Here is a 17,508-nt window from a genome sequence, read left to right on the forward strand (position 1 = left end):
TAATAGTGATGTTCTTAAATTGTGTTAACATGGGGCTTGGGGAGGGGGGAGAGTCTGCATGCACTTGTTCAATATTGAATTTGTTAAAAAATATATATACATTCTTTTTTTCACTTAAGTTCTCCGCAGGGGGCAGGTTTGGGAGTTTAAGGAAAATTAGACATTCCCAACCCCTTCATTTTTCCAGTTTGTTTTGTTCCCTTTGCCCAACTGCAGAGCAACAGACCTTTTCCCCTTGTAAAGGGTGCCTTTTCAAATTACACTTTTCATGTTCAAATGAGGAAATAACATATTTTATATGCTGGGAATTAAAGAACACAGAATGGCTCAGATTTATGGACTTGGTTTTCTCCCCTCTCTTTTCTGCTCTCCTGTAGTTCAGCAGTAATTGTAGAGAAACTGTACTGACTGTGACAAACTGAAATCCCTCTAGGGTGTTCAACTGTCAAGCAAGTTCATTCACATCTCATCTCCTTTCTGAATGAGATATGAAAATAAGTCTGCTGCATTACATCTGCTGTCAAAGCTAAGGGTAGATGCAGCTCCCTCTAAAGTGACAGGGAGAATTTTGCTTCCCCCTTTCTGTCTGAAGATGGATACGTCTGCCTGTGTCCACAGGGGATTCAGCATGTCCGTTGCGAAGAACCTGGAAGTAAGTTAAAAGCAGAGTTGGAGGCTGGAGAAACTTGTCCTTTGGGCCTAAAGCAAAAATCTATTTGACAGCTACAGTGCTTATTTCTCTCTCCCTTCCTTTCCCCACACCCCCTGCCAAGATTTGTAAGCAAAGAGCTCAACCACTAAAATTTGGGATTCCGTTCTCATTCAGGATCATCAATATTTTTGAACTGTCTAGTTCCATTCTGGTTCATAAACTAACTCTGAAAAGTGGTTAAGTAACTAGATCAGACACTTTGAACCAATTCTGATACATTTCATGAAGGACAATACAAACACTTCTGCATGGAACGTAACTCTTTAATATGAATGAATTGATAACTAATTAACTTAAGAAACAATAGGCATGTTCACAAGACCATTTGTGGGTGGGTTGGAGGCTGGGAGAGCTCCTACCCCATTTGAAGCACAGGATGAGAAGCTCTGTTTGGGTCAGCAAACCCAAGAAAAACATGATTAAGCCAGGCACAACGTCCATTGTTGAAATCGGGAGCTGAAAGTCCTCTGAGGCTTTCCATGCCTTCCGCATGCTTTGTGCTACCAATAGACTGGAAAGCCTCATGACATCAGTGGCAACCCTCTAGCCACACAGAGGTGGGAGGCAGACCCAGCCTTGTTGAAGCTGCTCCAGCTTCAGGATCATAGAGGGTTGTGTAAGCCCTTGGTTTTGAAGGGATGTGCCTCATTCAAACGCCATATGGCATTCCGAGCACTTCTCTAACTCAGTTTCTCACAATGCTGCTGGTCAGTCAAGGATTAACCAAACATTTCTAGGCCCAAATCAGAGCAGTGTGGGCTGTTTCAGGCCTCAGCAAGGAAATAAATGGTCATGGAAAGCAACCTGTGGGTTTCAAAATGATGCCTGAACACTAATATTTTCCAAGTTAGACGATCAAGCACATATCTTTTTGAATGAATAATGGAGCATAGTTAGGCAACTGTCTGGAGAGCTCACCAAATTAGCCTTCCTCCATATCCATACAACCTTTGCCTTTTCTTTTTGTGTCTGTTGTCAAAGCTTTATATTGTGTAGTACTACAGAATGTGAAGGGGGAGGGTTTGCAGCATCTGAGATCTGCGGTTTATTTCACTAAGTATGTTATAAATCCTACATTCTATGGGATGTCAGGGTTCAGAACAGATGCCTTCAAACTCTGTCAGAAAAAAATGCACTCTTCAAAGCAGAGCAAGTAATATGACTTATTGCCCTTGAAAAACTATGGTTCATCTGCAAAGAGCTGATCCTAAACTGAACAATTCCTCTAGCAGTGAAGCCATAATGCCAACTTTGCAACGCTGGATTTAATTTTATAGTCACAGAGAGTAATATTGTAAATAAATGATTTGAATTCATGATGTGAGACCCTCTGGATGCAGAAACCTACTCAACCACAAGTCAGTCCTTTAAGCTGGCCCTAGATCCTGGATATATACAACCCATGCATGTGCCATCAAGAGAACAGCATGGGTAAAACATGTGGGCACAATATTTTTTCTGAGTCTCTCTTTAAGAATGGTTCCACAAATACCACATTATGACACAAGCTCTTTTCTCAGAGCTGGGGAGGGATGGGGAGAAGGCAGGATCACTTCTGCCTCCTCCCATATGATCGCAGCTGAAGCCCCGCTCACTGTACCACACTTGCAGACGAGTGCCGAAGCTATGAGTGGTGCAGCAGCAGGGAGGCCGGGGGAGAACACCTGGCCTCCAGATAGCCCACTATGCACCATGCTGCTTGTGCAATGCATTGAAGGCTTTCTAGAGGCCAGGTTGCTGGTGGCCCAGGCTGGTGGCCCAGGCTATGGTGGCCCAGGCTGCCAGTAGCCTGAACGGGGCAGCAGTTGATTCGTGCTGCCCAGTGACTGGGGACTGAGATAAGAGGGTGTGCACACATCCTCTTATCTCAGTATAAAAGCCTGGGGGAAATTCCTGGGCTACCTGGAAGCTTTTCACACAGGGCTTTTGAAGCCCTTTAACTCACATCTCCTCCAGAATGGAGGGGTCCATTCAGCCAGATTTACCCCGAAGTCCCTGCGAGTGATCAGGGAGCAGTTCACATACAATTCAGGTTTCCCACTGTGCGTTAGAGTGTAGCCCAATTTATATCCTGGGTAGAAAAATCCACTATTTGTGGTGGTTTTTTGGGGACAACTTCAAGTTCGCAGTAAAGCCTCCCCATAAACAGGCAGTAAAACCTGCTATGCGTAAAAGTCCCTGGCAGGGCAGTGCTGGGATTGGTCTTGATCCTGGTGCTTCATATGAGAGCCCTACCCCGGCAGGGCTGTTCAAGCCTGGCTAGGGATGCCTTTTTGTCCCAAGGCCTACTTCAGTCTTGCTATTTCTCCACTCCCCAGCCTTTGAACAGCTGAAATGTTCTGCTGCTTTTAAAGTGCTGTTTTACCATTGCACTGTGGTGATGGCTTTATGTTGGTAAACTGCCTTAAGAAATCTGAAAGGCAATATAGAAGTACCTCAAGCAAACAAACAATATAATGTAATAAATGCGAGCAATATGTTTTATAGCTGTTTCCCTCACAAACACAAAGTAAGTAATCTTATGTAGGTTTAACTCAGAGTTTATTCAGCAACATCTCTATTTTCTCCTTCTCCATTCCCTCACTTTCCCTTTATCACCCCACCCCCTACAGGATTGCCACTGGGACAAACTTCTAAACAACAACACAAAAAGATTGCTGGATGGAATACAACACAATATAATGCATTAAGTGTAACTGCGATGTATCTCAGCTTGTGTTTTTTGTGATGTGATGTTGATCCTGTGCATGTTGCACAAACTGGGAGTCAAGCAGGGCTGTAGCCACCATTCACAGGTTCAAAGAACGGGTTCAACGAACCCGGGCCATCAATTTTAGGGGCTGCTGAATCCGCCAGGAGTGTGTGGCTCGGGTTCCGGAAGAGCCCCAAACAAACACTCCCACCCATGCCCATGCCTTCTAAGAGCCCCAAGCGAACACTTGCCCATCCTTTTCAGGCAGCATTTCCAGAGAGGGAGAGAAAGGGAGAATAGATGCTTTCAGTCAGCAAGCGCTGCCTGAAATGACAAGTAAGGGCTCTCTCAGGCTCTTTAGAGCTCAAGGCCATGCCCCCTTTGTGTATGATGTCACATGCAAAGGGGGCGTGGCCTCAAGCTCCAAAGAGCCCAAGCGAGCCATTTCCTGTCGTTTCAGGCAGCACTTGCTTCCTGAAAGCATCTATTCTCCCTTTCTCTCCCTCTCTGGAGGGAGAGAAAGGGGAATAGATGCTTTCAGGCAGCATACGCCTTGCATACGCTGCCTGAAAAGGATGGGCAAGTGCTCGCTCCTGGGTGGGGAGGGGATTTCTCTCAGGGCTCCGGTATGCCCCGTGCGTGGGACATCATCAGAGGGGCTGCCAGGTGGGGCTGGACCCAGGCTGCCGCTCGGCTGCCTCCGTGCCTGGAGTCAACACAGCCAGATTTTAACTGTACTTTCCAAGTGCCCAGCCTAGGTAGTCACGTGAGTACAATCTTCCTTCCAAAAATGTGAAAACTGAGCTTTACAGCTGCTGGTGTGCTGGTACACTGGTCAGACAGTAGGAACCTCCTTATACATATTTCAAAAGGATTCTTAAGAATCATTCTTCTCCATTTGCTTAGGCACACCTTCCATCAACATCTCTTGCCTGTGCTTTGTACAAATATATAAAGGGATGCCCAATTTTGGCATATTAATTAATGATGACTGGATAAAATGTTCATCTTATTGGAAGCTATTAAAAATATCCTGACCCCCCCCCAACCACTTAAATGTTGAATTTGAGGTGGGGGGATCCATGCAGTTTATTTGGCTATGTGTATTACTTCCTCTTTCTTCTTCAGCCACTTTTTCTACAGTTATAGATCTCAAGCTGTTCACACATTAGGATGATGATATAATTTGTAATGCTTAGTTATAGGGTAAGCATAATTTCATTTACAAATTGCTTCCTTCTATCTGTACTCTGTCTTCAGTTCTTTTTTTGTTTTACCTACTCATCACAAAGGACATTTTTTATTTAAAATACACAGAAGATAAGCCACATTGTGGTTATTACAATTAATATTTCTATTTCAAATTTGCACTCTAAATGGAAATTATGCTCAGCCAGTACTTGATACCTTAAGCAATAATTACCATTTCATTTTACAGATATGCATGCCTAATAAGTTAAAAAGATGTTACCAATTTTAGTGATGGATTTTACAGTCTTCAGCCACAGGATTTATTAAGGGCTCCATCCTTTGCTGAATAACAGCACATGCAAATCCATCTGTTTTTATTCCTTAATGGAATGATTAGGATTCAGGGTTTACCTCCACCATGGAAAAGGTGGACTGTATTTCATTTTTAGCTCCCAGTTTCCCATCTCTAAAATGCTCCCAGTTTCCCATCTCTAATATTTCCATCTCTAAAATGCAGTACTGACCTGTCTTACAATGTTGTGAGAATGAAAGATTTTAAAAACGCCACACAATAAAAATACTGATAATGAATAAATAATGTTTGTATATTGACAGAGATACAAAATAATCTTAATTGCTGTTGTACTGAATTTATATAAGGTTCAATGTTAAAACAGACATTACCCTAGTCAAATATTGTTTTACCAGCTTTCAGATGTTTGTACACAGATACAGTTTTTTGTGTGAATGACTATACCTGCATTCAATTTAATTGGTGGAGAGCCATGGACTAATATGTCCATGGACTAATATGTCCTAACACCATGGACTAATATGTCCTTTCCTAACAGAAGAAGAAGCAACTTACTCTGCTTTATCAATGCAACAAGCAGAGTCTAGCCTGAGGCCTCATTACTACATGAAATTGGGATCACTTGGTACTGTCACTAGATTTTCAATCAGTTCATTTTTTGGTTGTTATAAAGGGGAGGGATGTGTTATATTCTATTCAGTAATCTTTTGCAGTTTGTTTGTTTGGACATTTGTCCCAGGGGGATCCTGTAGAGAGTGTGAGGGAAGAGTCAGAAAGGAAAGGGGAGGAAAAGGGAAATGAGAAAATGGAATTGTTGCTGAATTGTTAATTGTTGCTTTATTTAAACCTACTTAAGATTCCCTGGTGTCTATGAGGGCAGCAGCTATAAAACGATGCACTTCCACTGGCCCTTTCCCAAGGGTAGAGCCCCTCATCCATCCCAGCAGGGCAAGAACTTCTTGCAACCTAAGGGAGAATGATACCCCTAGACTACCAAGCCACACAGCCCAAGATTCTCCTCCTTTAGATAGATGGAGGGAGGTATGGTTACTGCTTCCAAGTTATGGATTGGTGTCAGAACTCTCTGGTGTTTGTCTAGCTCACAGGTTTTATGTGAATGATCTACATAATTCCTATCTAGCGTATAATAGGGACTGTTGGGTTGGCCTGATTTACTGGGCTTGCTCTGCAATGGAGATTGAAAATGGGGAGGGGGGCTTGCTAATGAAAGAGAAGCTTCCTAATAGATGGTTGTGCCTCTTTCCCACTTCCCCTGCTCTCAAGAACTCTGACAGTTTGCCATCATTGTGCTTCTTTCACCCCCCGCAAATGAGAATGCAGATTTATCAATCACACTGTCCAAAGCATATTGTCAGTTCTTAGCCCCCATTTTAAGTCCATTTTGGTAACTCACAATGGGACTCCAGTTTGAGGCAGATAGGTTGGACCCATCTCTCTTCTTTCTCCTACATTTGCATATCCTGTAATGGGACATGAGGAACCTCACATTCAGAGGCGTAACTAGGGAAAACGGCGCCCGGGGCAAGCACTGAAATGGCACCCCCCCCACCATGCCCCCCCGTCGCCCCCCCAACATACTACATTATACTTAGGTTTTTCCTCACAAGCGCCCGCCGCCAAGCCAGGCCACTGACTGGCCGCTAGACGCCAGCAAAGCAATGGGGGGGGCGCAGGCGGCGCAGAAGGGACCGCTCATGGGGAAGGGGGCACTGACGCGCTCCCTTGACGGCTGCAGCGCTGCTGCACTGAGCAGGAAACATTTGTATTAACAAAAAATTTTAAATTTTTTTTTAAAAAAAATGGTCATGGCGGCGCCCCCCATGTGACCAGAAAAGATGGCGCCCGGGGCACGTGCCCCCCCTGCCCCCCCTATAGTTACGCCTCTGCTCACATTCTGAATCCTTTTGTTGAGATCAAACCCTAGATTGTGTGGATTGATGGCAACCCTGCCGGATTTCCTGTGACACGTGATCGTCCCCACCTCATCTTTGTGCCATTTGCCAGAGGTGAGAGAAGATGGCAAGATGGGGGGTGGGCAAGTGCCTGTGGGAAAACCACAGCAGAAATGAAATTTCTGGAAGCTGCTATCATACTCACCCTAGTGTCCAGAGATGCTGAGTAGGGGTGTGCAAAGAACTGGCTGGCCCAGTCCGGTTTGAGTCCAGACTGTACTCGAACCAGACCAGCCAAGTCCGGTCTGGCCCCCATCGAAACTCCGCCCCGTTCCGGTCCGGGTCCGGAAAGATCGTGGATTTTTTTTTAAAAAAAAATAATTAATGTAAAAGCCCTTCTGTGGGCTTCCTGCAGGCCGTGGGAGCCCCCATGAAGGTTCCCCCTCCCCCACCAGCCTCTTAAATCACCACCGCAGCTGGGTAAAATAATTCTTTTTGGCCTGTTTGGGCCTCCGTAGGTGTGTGCGATGGCCATTTTGGCTGCTGCTGCGCATGCGTAAATGGCCTCTGCAAGGCCTGGCATGGCCCACAGCCTCGCAGAGGTCATTTACGTATGCACAGTGGCCATTTTGGAAAAAACAAAATGGCCACAGCTCATGCGCAAATGACCTCTGTGAGGCTGTGGGCTATGCCAGGCCTCGCAGAGGCCATTTATGCATGTGTAGCGGTGGCCAAAATGGCCACTGTCGCACACTACAGAGGCCCGAATTGACCAAAAATGATCCGTTTCTGAGGCTGCAGCAGTGATTTCAGAGGCCAGCAGTGGGAAGGGGAACCCTCGTGGAACCTCCTCCCCCCGCGGCATACAGGAAGCCCCCCGAAGGGGCTAAAGGTACTTTTATATTTATTTAAAATAAAAAAATCAAAAAAAATCTGCGAACTGTCCGGAGTTTTGGTTCCAATCCCGACGGAACTGGGGGTGGAGGTTTGGCTCGATCCCAAACCCCTGAACCTCCGGACCAAACCTCCGGACAACCAGACCAGTCCACACGTCCCTAATGCAGAGAACAATGGGAATTGCATTATTCCCTGTATCTCTCGAAGCTGCCAAAAGCAATACTGTGGGGTTGTACAAATCAGGTAGTCCTCTCTATGATTTAGCAAAAGCATCAATGTGCAGGCTAATAGTCTTCAGTCAATGTTTCATTCCACCCAGCCCCTTGGCATGAGCCAGTCATTAGCACAAGCAAGTTTGGCAACACACCTTTAGGTCTGATTCCCAAAAGACTGAATAAGGGTGTACCAGACATATTCTCTTTCAAGAATCACTGCTAAGCCTGGGACACGAATACTTGTTCTTGAGAAAACACTTTGAGTGCTCAGTGGAGATGAGCAACTTAACTATTTGTCCCTCATTAGGCTGATTGAGTGACTAGTAAAGATAAGGGAGGAGAGCTCAGCAGTAAACAACAAATTTTCATTTTGCACCTGGGACACCCGAGTTGTGAGGAAGTAGGCAACCGTAGGGCAATTTTCATCACACATAAACATACATGCATAGCTGGAACTTGTCTTTGTCTCCTCAGCACAGAGAACACACCTGCACTGATTAAGTCCACCCTAGCAATGGACACTTTTGTTTTGTGACAACCCTCCAGGGAGGGACAGCCTCTTGATTGACCCAATACTAACCCAGGACATGAATTTGAGTATATCTACCCTGATCAGGCCACATGGAAGCAGAATCCAATACACTACAAAATCTCACAAGGTGAGCTCCAGCTGCTTCCCCTTGCTTCTTTCCCCTCTCTTGCCCTGCTATGCACCCTACTCTTGAGGAGGCCCAGATTGAACTTTGTGCACCAAACGCACCTACGAAAGATAGATAACACTTCCAACTCCAGTCTCCATCATCTCTTTGCCTCCCTCCCAGCTCTTCTTTTCCAGGCACTTTCTATAAATATTTTAACTCTCATTTTAATTTCTGTTTTAAAAAATTCCAGATAATTTCATAATGATTCATAACCAAGTTCGCTTTTCCTTTCTGTCACTCCTCAATTTTGCCTTAATAAAGTTTTGAAACTTTAATCCAGTCTCTCTCATCCTTTGAACATTTTCCAATACACCTTACTTGCTTAAATTTAATGCTGTGTCAGAACTGCATCCCAATTTGAGTTAGTTTCCTCGCACAGCCTAAAACATAGCCGAAGCATCTAGCCAGTGCTTCTGTGTTCTGGTAACATGCACATCCTATATTTTCCATTGTTGGATGCAGGGAATTCCCTTGCAGGGAATGAAACCCTACCTGTGATCTCCTCTTTTCCAGTAAGTTGCTCAAAGTTTAGGGTTTAGTAGGGAGGGCCCCATTAACCACAGGAACACTTCAGTGGGTAGCAAGACCCTTAGGCCCTAGCATGCAGTGCTGGTGTAGTATGGGGAGTTCTGGAGGAACAATGTGCTCTAGATCCAGTCTGAAGTATGAATCAGTTTTCTGGATGCCCAGAGGACCCATTTTAATGTGGGCAAAGCAGAGAAAATGATGGCCCAGTCCATACTGCAGCCATGGTTGTCAACCTTCCAGGATTGTCCTGGAGTCTCCAGCAATGAGCATCAATCTCCAGATGACTATTGAAAGCAATTCTGGATTTTCTAGCACAGGAGTAGTCAACGTGTAGTTCTCCAGATACTGCTGAACTACAACCCCCATCATCCCCAGCTGTAATAAATTTTGGCTGAGAAGTGATGGGAGTTCCACAACACTGGAGAGCGATACTTTGCCTACCCCTGTTCTAATAGCTTGATATTGTGAAACATATTGTGTGTGGGGGGGGGGGGAACACCTCCAGAAAGCACTTCAGTCAGAATTGTCAACCTTCACTGCAGCTGGAAATTATGTGGAACTCCCAAACCTCCCAACAAACGGAAGTACTTTTTCACACAATGCATAATCAACTTGTGGAATTCTCTGCCACACGATGTGGTGACAGCCAACAACGAGGATAGCTTTAAGAGGGGTTTGGATAATTTCATGGAGGAGAGGTCAATTATCGGTCGGAGAGCTATAGGCCACCTCCAGCCTCTAATGGCAGGATGCTTTTGAGTAGCAGTTGCAGGGGAGTAGTAGCAGGAGAGAGAGCATGCCTTCAACTCCTGCCTGTGGCTTCTAGTGGCATCTGGTGGGCCACTCTGTGAAACAGGATGCTGGACTAGATGGGCTTGGGGCCTGATCCAGCAGGGCTGTTCTTATGCTCTTATGTACTGAGACCATTTGTGTAAAGTCCATTTGGGCTTTAAAGTTCCAAGTGTTGGGCTTTAAAGCCTTAAATAAAAGCTTTTAAGTGTTGACTTGCTACCAGCTGACAGACATTGCACTGTACAAACACAGCAAAATAGTGTCCTAATGTAACAATTTGTCACAGCAGGCAAGCCTAAATTATATGGAACTAATGAACTGCAAAGACTCCCTATTCAGTTCAGAACTAAAGCTGTTTGTTGATTGTTAACATTTTAAAAGTATGTGTAATGAGCCAATACAATATTTGTTTTCTCTTTCCTCCCCCCTTTTCTCATCTAAGACATTGATAGTGACTTTGTTTCCAGGTTTTATCTGGAATAATGTACTCTCATTACCTGGGACATATGCCAGAATGATTTCAGATATTAACAGTCAGTAACTCTGCCCTGATTTCCTTGTATACTTCAAATGTACAATAAATGCAGTAGACTGTGGTTCAGTCTGGTAAAGCCACAAGCCATTTTTGCTCAGTGTTTAATGTCTACTTCAGACCTATTAGTGTGTTTTCAGTGAGGCATAATTAATTTGGCTTTGATTTCAGAGATGCAAAATTAGGACTGTCTACCACAGATGAGCAGAACCGCTGGCAAGGCACAGGAAGCTTCAAGCATCAAGGCCTAGTGCAATCTCAGAGGTTTCCAGAACCCAGTAGAATGCCTCTGGGTGCCAGACAGCAATTCTTTATTCTGTTTCGCCCAGAAACCCACAACTGAGTTGGAGAGATGATAGAATTACCTTCCTGCCATCTACTTTTAGGATGCACATGTATCCTTTAGACAGTGATTGTGCTCATTCCTTATCCTCAAGGGATGGTGTTTGCTCCTGACACATTTCTAATATTTCTCAAGGTTACCTCCAGTAGGCTCTGGGTCCCAGGACGGCATGGGGTGGAGGACTCATGGTAAGAGAGGAAGAGGAAGACATGGACAGCCAAAGGTGCTGAGACAGTAAGGCCTGTCACATAATCCTCTGGGGGTGAGGGTTTTTTGGGGGGGAAGAGCTCCAACCCTGTTCCCCACAGACATGCAGAACCTCCACTTAGATCTGCATACCAAGCACACAGACTATCACACCAGCTGCAGCTTCCACTGAAGAAATCAGTAGCTGGGTCCTCCAAGGATTGAGTCAGGCATCCCAGTATGCATTGCACTGGCTGGAGACATGAAAAACTCATCACTCATCAGCCAGGGGCATTAATAGCTGGATTTCAGGGGTGTAGCAAGGTTGGATTGGGCCCAGAGACAAGATTTTAAAATGGGCCCCTCGCTGATATACACACACAAACACATTTCACAATATATAGTGCACTCACACTCACATCCCATTGTGAATACAGTGAATATGTAGTTCACATTGAATCTAGTTTTTTTTTTTTACTCTCTGCTACTGCTGATCTCCAAGAGACTCAACATAATTTGTAGATTTTGTAGGGCACCCCGTAGGGCAACACGGGTGGGCGGGGAGTCATGTGACGTGCCTCTGGGGGGGTACCTCGAGGCAGTGGGGCCCCGAGATGACTGTCTCCCCTTGGCTAACGGTAATTACGCCCCTGCTGGATTTGCTGCCTCCTACCTTCATGTTGATGGTCATGTGCATGGACCTAGTATCCTTTTGTGCAGTGTAGAGGTTTAGGGTTAGGGTTCCCAAAATCTTCAGATTGGCCTGGAATCTTCAGGAATCAGAATCTCTCTCCAGTTAAATATCGGCTCGATATTCTGAAAAATATTGGAGGGAAATACTGTGTGGAGTGGGAGACATCTTTAGCAATAACTTCAGTATGCCATTGTGAGGCTATTCCGACGATCAGGCAAAATTGGGCTAGAAGAACCTCCTCGGGCTAGGAAAGAGTCAGGCTCTTATTTCAACAGGGAGTCCGTTTCAAAGCCCAGGGGTAGCAATGGAGAGGGCACGTCCCTGAGTACCACTAGATGAACTGGTAGCAACTGCGGATGAACCTCTCCAAACGATCTTAACGGGCAATGGGGCTCATGGTGAAGAAGATGTTTTCTTAAATACCCAGGGCCTAAGCTGTTTGGGGCTGTATAGTTAATAATCAGCACCTTTTGCCCAGAAACATCTTTCAACACAGGAGTAATATGGTCTCTCCTAGATGACTCAGAGACCAACCTGGCTGCCCCATTTGTATCAACTGCAGTTTCCGGACTAGGTACAAATGCAGCCTCACATAGGGCGCACTGCAGTAGTCCAGCCTGGAGGTTACCAGCCTATGTACCACCATTCTGAAGTCGTTCATCTCAAGAAATGGACATAGCTGGCATATCAGCCATAGCAGATAGCAGATCTGGCCACCACCTCAACCTGGGACACCAGGGAGAGGTTCGGATCAAGAAGTACTTCCGGACTGCATACCTGTTCCTTCCAGGGGAGCATGACCCCATCCAGAATTGGCAGATCAAAATCATCTTCCGAGCTCCGACCCCACACAGTAAGTACCTCCATCTTATTTGGATTCAGCCTCAATTTGTTATCCCTCATCCAGCCCATCACTTCCTCCATGAAGGCATTTAGGAAGGCTATGCCTTCTCCTAATGATGTTGACATGGAGAAAGATTTGGATGTCATTAACATATTGATAACACCCTGCACCAAATCTGATGATCTCTCCTATGGTTTCATGTAGATTTTGAAGACCAAAGCAGTGCCTCTCACCCCCAATCCCATCAGATATTCCAGAAGGATTCTATGGTCAATAGTATCCAAGGTCACTGAGAGTTCCAAAAGGACCAACAGAGTTTCCAGAGGTTTCCCCATTTGTGGTAATGGGGAAACCTCTGTCAATGCAACTTGCACAATTGTTGCTTCAAAACAGTGAGGTAATTAGCAGAAGCAAAAACTGAGAAGGACAAGTGTCCTACCCAGGTCTGGGAGCTGTGTGTGCTCCCAATTTTGGGCTGTGTGGGAACAAACAACTAGGAAGGAGGAGGGAGAAGTGATTATGTGGGATCAAGGTAGGAGGAAAACCTGGGTAGGACAGCTTTTCCTACTGCATCGGTCAAATGCTGGGTAAGAAAGCTGGGTGGGACAGTGCTATCCTATCCAGCTTTTCCTCCTACCTGATTCCACACAGTCACTTCTCCCTCTTCCTAGCTGGGTGTTTGCACCCACACAACTGATAATTGAGAACACACATACAGCAGCTCCAAAACTTTTCCTTCCCAGTTTTCTGTTGTGTGAATGACCTCAGTGTCAAAGCTGCCTTTGAAGTCTGCAGCAGCCCTGGGGTGGACCATTACGGAAGTGTAAGCTGTGCATCATGTCAGCCAATGAAATTAAAAACAGCTCTGAGCATCTAGAAATCCCACTTGATTTAGGGGTGGTGCAATATTTTAAAGTTTTCTCCATTTATACATTTCATATCCATAAAACGGAAGCATACTTAATGGTAAGGTAAACATTTTTATAATTTTGATGCTTCAGACAGAGCCACCCAAGGTCTTAGAAGCTTACTATAGAAATGGAGGCACTGAGTCCAGACTTTTCAAATTTGAGATGATACAGTAGTTCAATATTTGGGGCACTGGATGACATATAGACCAGTAGTTTCCAACTTGGGGGCCTCCAGAGGTTGCTGAACTACAACTCTCATTATCCCCAGCTACTTAGCTGGGGGGTGATGGGCAATGTAGTTCAGCAAACTCTGTAGGTTGGGAACCACTGGTCTAGACAAATACTGCACTCGTGCAAAGACTAGTGCAAGAATGTTGTCCTAGCTGTTTCCTCTTGTGTTCTAGAGTAGTCTTGCGCTTGTGCAACAAGGTGCACTTGTGCAAACTGTGGCATACCTCCTGCTGTGAAACTACACAGCAGGAACAATATATTGCTGAGCTCACATATATTGCAGGAAATTATACAAAGTGATATATCTTTGTTGTACAAGCACAACATTTGCATTAGTGGGCCAAGAGTGCAAGAAACTGAGCAACTGTGGGCATTCACTCAGCAACACAATCTTCTTGCACGGATGCATTTTTGTTCATAGTACTAAAGCAGATTTTGTTTGGATGTCACCACTGACTTTTAGTCTGTCTTGTCTACAGCATTCTGATTTATTGCTTCCTATCCTAGATGGAATGTCCTAAGTTAAAAACACTAACTTAAAAAGTACTTTTTAATGGAAGCGACAAGAAAATTAACTATCAAATATCCATGCTCCAAAGTCTGTATAACTAAGATAATTTTGTAAATGTTTTCATGGTGGATTGCTATGCAGATATAATAGAACATCACAAACAGTCTTCATAGCCTTCATAGGATACATATTTTAAGCTTCTAAGCTTTTATCTAAGAAACAAGTGCATATGATTGGGTCCAAAGTTTGTGCTCAGTAGTTCATGGACAGTAAGTAATTCTAAAAAAAGATCTTGAGACCTGCTGAACTAGAATGGCCTTCTTAAGTCCTCTACAGTACAAAAAAAAAAAATCTATGCTCTGCAAAAACATCAATACAAGCTATATTAGGAAGATTTAAGGAATCACGGCTTTCAAACAAAAAGCTCAGATGATGGAATTTTGCATAGCAGCATAAGTGTATGTGCTAAACTGTCTTTGAAATGTTTAATAAATGGCTGTGAAGAAGCTGTGCCCGCAGGCACAGTAGAAGCTGTGCACTTTCCTTTATTTCTTCTTTTTAAAACTGGAGTTATTGATAGAAGCTAAATGAGATGATCAGTTCCTCTTTCCTCTGAAGGTGTCAAGAAAGGTGACTTGGCACAATTCCAGTTTTCAATGGCAGAGAGAAGGTGAGAGAGGAAAAGTCACTGGGATTTCTTTGGTGTCATCCCTCAAGCATGTACGTGCTGGTGGCTGTTGTTAAATATCACTTTGGCTTCAATGGATTGGAGTTTGCATTGTACTCAAAGGCTTATAAGCATTTGTGCTCCAGAAGAATGGACTACACCAGTTTAATTCTTGTTAAACTTGCCCATAGAGGGACTCAGTTCTTACTGACACACACAATTAGAGCTTTTCTTAGTTGTTGCAGAGATAGAGATAATTACCTTCTTTGTTTTTCTATCTGTTTAGCATTCAGTCACAGCTCATATGGCAAATAATGGAACTAAGTTTTCTTTTTATCATGTTTTATGTCTGGACATGGATGGATGGGTGGTTAGATAGATAGATAAGAGAAGAGGTGAACCTAGCTAATTTTGGAGCCTGGAGCCAAAGGCCACTGGCGCCCCCCCCCCCAAATTAAGCATCATCATGCTCGGCCAGGTGACCACCCCACCCCAGAGAGACTAAAAAAGATTTGGGGGATCCCAGGGCCTGTGGAAGCCCTGGACTCATAGACAAAACTAGGGGGGCAGCCAGGGCATGTGCCCTAGGCACCACTGGGGGGGCACCAGTGCTATGCTGCCCCCACCCCCTCCCCAATACATGGATTTTTTTAACCTGTAGCCCCTTCGGGGGGCTTCCTAAGGGCCGGTGGAGGGGTGTCTGCAAAGGTTCCCCCTCCCCCCGCCGGCCTCTTAGATCACTGCCTCAGCCTGTCTCGGGCTAATTTTCAGGCCCCTTTGGGCCTACAAAGATCAGTGCGGCAGCCATTTTGGAGGTTGTCACACATGCTCAAAAGGCCTCTGTGAGGCCTGGCAAGGCATAGGACCTCGCAGGGACCATTTGAGCATGTGCGGTGGCCATTTTCAAATTATTATTTTTTTAAGTTTCCTGAAAACAAAAATGGCCCCCACATATGCTCAAATGGCCTCTGCAAGTCCCAAGTCTAGATTTTTCCCTGATCTAGGGAGTCAGAAGAATGCAAAGTTGTTGGCAAGGGACCCGAGCATTTAAAAAACAGATATAAATGGGACAAAGGTAAGTGGACAAAACATCCCTTAAAAAGACAATGTTGGTTTAATACCTTGTAAGCTGGCAAAACTGAAGGGTGGAGGGGAGAGGCAAGGAATAAAATGAAATATTTACTCGCATGGTGTTTAATTCTCTATACAGAGCTCTATCTTTATCTGCATATTTGTCAACCAATCTGATTATAAGGTTTGTGGGATTTCAAACTTGGAAAGTGCCTGCCTTTAACTTGTGTGGTGCTTTAAAAATAATTTAAAAAACCTGAATATCACACTGTCTTGCTGTTCTGTGGCTAGTTGCAACTTCCACCTGCTTCCTGATCAGGCTGCTGGATCCAAGCCTATTGTAAGCTGCTGGATAATTTCAGATTGTTTGGGGCCCCTAGGATTTCCCATTGCAACCATCTCCCTTTAAGACAAAAGCTGTTTGGACAGAAAAAAACCCATCCCTGAATTTCTTGGAGGCAGCAACCTGTAGTGAGGTGTGCTGAGGTGGCAGAGCATTAGCTAAAGAGAGTTTTCACTGCTTAGCTCTCTGGAGGCATGCCCAGCACATGGATGTGCTGCATTTCCTTGGGAAGGTGACTGGCACATATGTGCCACATGCGTGGTTGTATGTGTGTGTGCATGCATGTGTGTGTTGCTTACAACCTGTTTCTCCTGAAAGTGTCTGAACTTGTATTCTTGAGCTGATTTTATGGTAAAGTTATCTGAAAGATGGGTGTCAGATGTTTGGACCGGGGTGCAATTTCAGTGCTTGCCCAAGGCGCTGTTTTCCCTAGATACACCTCTGCCTGGACTTCAGCCTGGAAGTCCAGGAGTAAGAGCACCTCTGGATAAGTTTTCAAATTATGCTTTTGGGAATTCTGAATTCTTTAAAAGCTATTAGAGGCTCCTCAGTATTCAAATGATGCCTGTGTCAGAAAATCATGTTCTGTGATGTAAAGCACTGAGGTGATTCACACAACCGAAAACTGTGTAGGAGAAGTGTCCTACACAGCTTTGGGAGCTGTGTGTGCTCCCAATTTCTGGTTGTGTGGGAGCAAACTAGGTAGGAGGAGGGATAAATGATTATGTGGAATCAAGATTGTAGGAAAAGCACTGTCCTACCCACTTCTCATACCCAGCGTTTGACCAAGGTAGGAGGAAAAGCTGTCTTTCTCAGCTCCTGTCTCCCATACAATCACTTCTCCCTCCTCCTCCCAAATTCTTTGATCTCACTCAACCAAAAATTGGGAGCACACACAGTTCCCAAACTGGGTAGGACACTCGTCCTACCCAGTTTTCATTTGTGTGAATGGCCTCACTATGAGTATGAATGACATTATGTTAATAAACCTGATGATAGCAGCAATAACAATAAAAAGGTGGGTTTGCATGGAATGATATTGTGTGTGTTAAAAGTAAATTCACTATCATGGATTTGCTTGTGTGCACTAAATTTTAGAATTCTAAAACTGTACATGAGTGGCCTATATATTACAATACCTGTTTCCATATTACTTCCCCCCCCCCAAAAAAGAACACACACATTTGGAAATAATTATTAGGGATGTGCGTGCTGGCTTGG

General features: G+C 44.6%; 1 long non-coding RNA gene across 1 annotated transcript; it reads right to left on the reverse strand.

Moving 5' to 3' along the window:
* Window positions 1–277: 277 nt before the first annotated feature.
* LOC128349386 (uncharacterized) lies at window positions 278–15,268 on the reverse strand. The gene is made up of 3 exons (XR_008318786.1): window positions 15,135–15,268; window positions 11,689–11,831; window positions 278–646 (listed from the first exon to the last, which is right to left on the reverse strand). It is a non-coding gene; the product is annotated as an uncharacterized LOC128349386 (long non-coding RNA).
* Between the last annotated feature and the right edge of the window lie 2,240 nt (window positions 15,269–17,508).

Source organism: Hemicordylus capensis, chromosome 1 (assembly GCF_027244095.1).
Source record: "Hemicordylus capensis ecotype Gifberg chromosome 1, rHemCap1.1.pri, whole genome shotgun sequence".
Classification (NCBI taxonomy): Eukaryota; Metazoa; Chordata; class Lepidosauria; order Squamata; family Cordylidae; genus Hemicordylus; species Hemicordylus capensis.